Source organism: Lucilia sericata, unplaced genomic scaffold, assembly GCF_015586225.1.
Source record: "Lucilia sericata isolate MDLA Ls3-8-SP2 unplaced genomic scaffold, ASM1558622v1 Contig000189F_arrow, whole genome shotgun sequence".
In the NCBI taxonomy this organism is placed as follows: domain Eukaryota; kingdom Metazoa; phylum Arthropoda; class Insecta; order Diptera; family Calliphoridae; genus Lucilia; species Lucilia sericata.
This window is the reverse complement of record NW_023994217.1, coordinates 161501-167500: the sequence shown is the minus strand read 5'-3', so window position 1 is coordinate 167500 and position 6000 is coordinate 161501. Positions and strand designations below refer to the sequence as shown.

The following is a 6000-nucleotide window of genomic DNA, read 5'->3' as shown; positions in this document are numbered from 1 at the left end:
CCGGTCTATACATGCTTAATTTCATGTTTCTAGTTTCAATATTATAGAAAATTTAAAAAGTACCTTTTGAAGTACGAAAAAGTACCTAAGAGTCCCTTTTTATACGTTCTCACTTACTTCGGGCTCTACATAATTATTTTCATGTTTCAAGGTGCAATATTATAGATTAAAGACGTGCAGTAGTACACCACAAAGTATTTGTAAAACAAATACACCATGGTGAGTACCTAATACTATAAGTATAAATGAGAGAATGAGTGTAACTGATATTGTATGCTTTTGCTCAGTGTTGTCAACTATTTTATACTAAAACGCTCCGTCCATTCACTCAAAACGCACTAAAAACCGCTAAAATTATATTTTTACACAGTCTTAAAAAATATAGTATTTAGCTAAAATTTGTTTATTAAAAAAATTACTCCTTAATTGGAATTTTGATTCGGGAACGAAATTTAAAAAATTAAGGTTAAAACAAATATGTTCGATTTTCTTATTCAATGACTAATTGCAATCATCGATCAAGATCTCAATAACTAGTCAAAGAGATTTTTTGAAATTCCCCATAATAAATTTTAATTAAACTCTTCATTTTTAAAAATACCAAGAACCAAAATTTTGTGAAAAAACTGAAGTAATCGTCAAGTAAATGTTTCCTTCACAGTGAAGTTATAAAAAATAATGCTAAATTTTTGTGAATCAAACTTTGTGCCATCAAAATTATTTTTGTATTATTCACATTAAAATATCAATAGTTTTCACGAAATGCAATTTTAATTTTAAGTTCAAGTTAACCTAACTAAAATTAAGTTAATTTACAACTTTTCCCTTTTTTGACGTGAAAAACTTCCCTTGTGAATTTTTTATAGAATTTTCTAATCAATAAAAAGCTGTTACGAACAAAATCAACCTTAGAAGGTAATGAAAATTTAAGAAGAACCAAATTTCAATTGTTTTGGCGAAAGAGGTGAATATTTTTTATTTTAGTTTTAAAGTTTTAAACACTAAACACTAAAAGATCTGTGAATTACTCAAAATTTGGAAAGTTTAGAAAAAGGAACTTTAATAAATTTGTACAGCAGAGTACTGTCTAAAATTATTCTGTTTTATCTTTATTCTTAAACTAGAATAATTTTATGTTATTAAAAAGATTTTTCATTTCTTGAAAAAAGCGCTAATTTAGCGCCTTTTTCCAAAAAAGCGCTAAGAGGAAAAAATGCGACTTTTGGATTGTTAAAAGGCGCTAAATCTAGCGCCAAAAGCGCTAAATTGGCAACGCTGCTTTTGCTTGTGCTCATCCACTCTATCCACAAAAACAATACCAGTTGCTTATGGTTTTGAATTGAATACTGTATTGTATTTGTTTCTTGCTACAAATATTTTTGACTATTTGTTGTTACTTATAGTAATACAAAGAATCTATATTGATGCAGTATGTTTATTTATATTAAATAAGATTATTTCAAAACAAAAGAAAAATATGTAATAAATGAATAATAAATTAGTGAATATTTTTATATTTATTTTTAATTTTTTATTTATTTATATTTTTATTTAATATTCTAGTTCAGTTCTTGTTTAGTTCTAGTTAGTTCTAGTTCAGTTTTCAGTCTTTTTATTTAATATTTATTTAAACTGAAAAACGATTTCAATTACCAAAACCTCGTTTTCAATTATTTTATTTATTGAAGTTTCATTTTTGATGGATTTCACACAAAATTTTTATTTGTTTCTAATTTTGTTGTTGTTAAATACGTATTTGATTATACATTTTTATGATTCAAATACAAAATGAATTGAACCATTTTAAAATTTTCCATTAATCGTTTAACTGAATTTTTTTTTAAATCAGTTTTTTCTGTGATATTTTCTGATAGTAATTCAACATTTTATGAAAATAATTCTGAACTATTGAGGATATTGAAATTAAATTTCACATAAATATTCTTAGGTGGTCTCCAGAGTTATATTTTTTAATCGACATAAAATCAATAATAAATGAAAAGAAAATACACCTGTCCCTCGTTTAGCACGATAGATACGTTCCCGAGAAAATCGTGTAAAACGAATTCAAAAAAATTTGTATGGAAAATCGTGTAAAACGAAAAATTACAAAAACTGCTATATACATATATTATTTTTTTTAATATAATTTTATTTGTTTTAATGTGAATAACGTAACAAAGAAAACAATTTCATTTTATTTAACAAGCAAAACAGTTATAAAATTCATAAAACTTAAAAATTAAATGCAATACAAATAGGAGAAAACCCAAAAACATACACATGAAAATATTATTAGCAAAAAATCAATACATAAACTGTTAAGCAAAAAAAATTATATTCAACCAATTTCAGTATATGTATGTACCTACATAAACGGGGAATTCCCTTTTAAATATCGTTGATTATTATCGTTATTAATAAAAACAGTTAAATTACTTGTAGTACATTTTAGAATTTATATTGTTTAAGTACATAAACGGGAAATTCTCTTTCTAATGCCATTTTTAATGTTGCCATAATAATATTTATTATCTGTATTTTTAATAAAAAAGTTAAATACCCAGCAAAAAATAACTTCCAAAGAAGCGAAAAAGAAGTAGAATTTACTCCATTGAAGTACTGAAAAAGACCTGAAGAAGTGATAATTTTAACACAGGCTTGTCATAGGATGGCTGTCCTTTTTATTTGTTTCCAAATTCACTACTTCTGAAGTCAATCTCAAGAAGTAATTTTAATGCTCTTTTTTTGGAAGTTATTCGGAAGTGAAATTGTAGTATTATACACAGAAAAAAATAACTAATATTAACAAGTAATTATATAAAACTGTTTAACTGTTAACTGATATTGTTAACATTTTTTTTATTAAAAAGTTTGTAAATTATCATATTGACAATTTTCATAAGTTGATTAGAAATATTATATCAAAAAATTAAAAATAAATGAAATTAAAAGTCAAAAGTAAGAAACAATTGTTTCTATAAATTTCTTTTATAAGAAAAATAAAATATGGATGGCTGAAGAATGGAATTGCGCTAAACTACGAGGTAAGACTAGTTATTGAGTTCACACAAGCAGCTATTACATTATCTGAGTTCTCATTTGAGTTGTACAGCCATTGAATTCATATCTCTTTAAAAGTTATTTCAAGTTGATGGTTTTGGAATGTCCTATGCTAATAAAACCTTATACAAGTTCTTTAAGCATACGACTCAAAAGCACAGACAATGTAAAGGCAGGTTTATATTGGACTACACATATACATATAATTAAACTAATCAATCATCTTTTACTTTTTAAGATTGTGAAACTTCCTGGTTAAGTTGGTGGTATCCATTGGACACATTTTGAAACACCCACTAAATTTAATTTCAGAACACTGCATTTGCGATATATTCGTTACCATCATAAGCCTTCCCAACCGGGACACTGGTTTTAAATTTGTATATCTTAAGATAACAATTTGATAATGTAAAACTCCTAGCCAAATACGTTACAAATCTGGAAGCAGGAAGAATAGGTAGATCATATGTTTTTCCTTTTATACACTTTGAGTTAGATATTCAATAATATTTTTAATAAAACTTGTCTTAATAGACTACAAAAATGGTTGTAAATGCAGTAACGAATTCTTTAACTGGGTACGATGTTTGTTCAAGATTCATAGCTTAGTGCAGAGTTATTATAAATTACAGTGGCCAACAAAATTTATAAAAAATCGAACCCAGAGACCAAAGTACACTTTTCTAAACTCAAATTTCTCTATCACATTAGGATTGGAGACGCTATAACATGGCAATCACATCTTTATTTATATTCTTGTGTCGTCTGAAAGTCCAATCTTTCGTCTTTTAAATAAAGGTTTAACTTCGTAATATTTTCTTCCTACTTTGAGATATCATAATCCAAAGTAAAAAACAGCTATAAATTCAAAAAATAAATTGTCTTTATTTTACAGCAAACATTTCAGCGGAAAATTCAAAAAGTATTATATATATTTCGATGAAAAAAAGATATATCTGAGGTTAAACCTTTATTTTAAAGTCGACAGATCGAACACTAAGACAACATAACAAATTTTATAAATAAAGATGTCTTCGCGCTGTTATAACGGCTCAAATATGGCCAAAACGGGATCTTTTGATCTTAAAAACACGATATCTCGAAGTCAGCTTTGGATTCAGCGCAGCTCAATCCTTTAGAAAAAATATTTTGGCCTTTGGGTTAAAACTTGTTAGCCTGTGTTATCCAAAACAAAGTAATTTGTAAAACCATTTATTTAAAATTTATAATAAAAATAATAGAAATGATATTAAAATTGCATTTTTTATTTAAATATGACAAATTTATTATAGAAAGTAAAATTAACCACCAACAGTATAATTTTTCAATATAATAAATCCATTGTTTAAATAAAATTGTTGGTTGTCAACAATATAGTAGTTCTATTTTACAAACTAGTTGTTGAAAAATATTGTTAAAAGTTAACAATTTTAAATAACAAAAATATTTTTTGTATGCACAAAAACCGTTGTTGGTGCCTTTTCAATTAAAAAAATAATTGTATTTACAAATTTGGTTATTAATATGACAATTGATTTGTCGTAATTTTTTTCTGTGTATAATACAACGAATTTGACTTAAATAAGTTTAACACTAATTAGTGTAATAGACACATTTAATACAAAATCCCAAATACAAAATTTTGTATCTCATAAAAATTTAAGAACAAAAATATATCTCAACATTAAAAAAATAATTTCGCGTCTTTGGAAGTCTTTAAACATCACTTCCTCAGAAGGTAAAAAAAATTCAATTAGTATGTACTACTTTTTTTTTTGCTGGGACTCAGTAAATAAATGATGTTTTAGTTATTTTCTTACTATAAATTGTGTCAAAAGCTTGTTTTCATTTAAGTACAAAAATCGTGCAAAACGAGGTATTCTTCATCCCTTGATTTACACGAGAAATAAAAAAATCGTGTTAAATCGAAATCGTGCAAAACAAGTATCGTGCAAAACGAGGGATAGGTGTATATAGATATTCCTTATCATAATTTATTTGATAAAAAAATTAAAATACAACATTTAAAAGAACATTTTTTTTTTAATTTTGAAAAATGTCTCTCAAAAAATCTCAAAAAAAGTCTAAGCCTAATATCTGATCTAAAGAAAAGTGTAACGAGAAATAGGTTTTTGTGATTTAAAGTGGGCACAAGTCTCAAATGACGTGTATTGTCGTAGTGAACTCGAAAAAAAATAAAAAATAATTTTCCCACCTATTGAAAATAATGATCTCAGTACAAATTATAAAAAAAGTTTCCTACATTTTTTAGAAAAAATAATCATAAAATTGTTTGAAGTACTTTTATTCCACAGAATTACTTTTAGTGCTTCAGAATTCCCTACATAAATTAAAAAGTCATTAAGTAAAAAGCTAAATGTTTTTGTAAACTTTTCTTAAAATTACGATAATTTTTACATATTTCGAAAAATTCAAAATCTTTGTGTCCTTGTAATGCGCTAAATAAAGCTTTTGTGGACCAAAATATTCTTACAAATTTTACACTTTAGGGAATATTTGAGATGAATTTCGACAAAATTTAAAAACTTATTTTTTGGCAAATTGTACTGAGATCAGGATTTTCAATAGGAAACTAAGGACCCTTTCAAAAGTTTTTGTTTTGTATTTTTTCATTAAAATGTTTTTTTTTTAATTCGGATCATAAATAATAATCTGGAATAATCTTGGCAACGCTATGCCTGACTAAACGTGTATTTAACTCGGCTGTCAATTTTTAATAAAATAAAATCATTTTTATCGCTTTTATAATTATTTTTTGGCTCATCATTACTGCTATTGTTGCCTACATATATATAATCTTTGTTGATCAATTATTGTTATTATTTATTGTGGAACGAGAAATTTACATTATACCTAGCTGCAGTATTGCATTTGTTAATTGCATAATTTAATGCACATACAAACTTACATTCATAT

At 25.6% G+C, this 6000-nt stretch overlaps 1 protein-coding gene and 1 long non-coding RNA gene across 2 annotated transcripts in view; one reads left to right on the top strand and one right to left on the bottom strand.

The window, feature by feature from the left end:
* Positions 1 to 6000, bottom strand: part of LOC119601780 (glutamate receptor ionotropic, kainate 1-like) — a 405267-nt gene that overhangs the window by 369759 nt on the left and 29508 nt on the right. The window lies entirely within an intron of this gene.
* LOC119601779 lies at positions 2847 to 4185 on the top strand. The gene is made up of 3 exons (XR_005231268.1): positions 2847 to 3047; positions 3302 to 3520; positions 3598 to 4185. It is a non-coding gene; the product is annotated as an uncharacterized LOC119601779 (long non-coding RNA).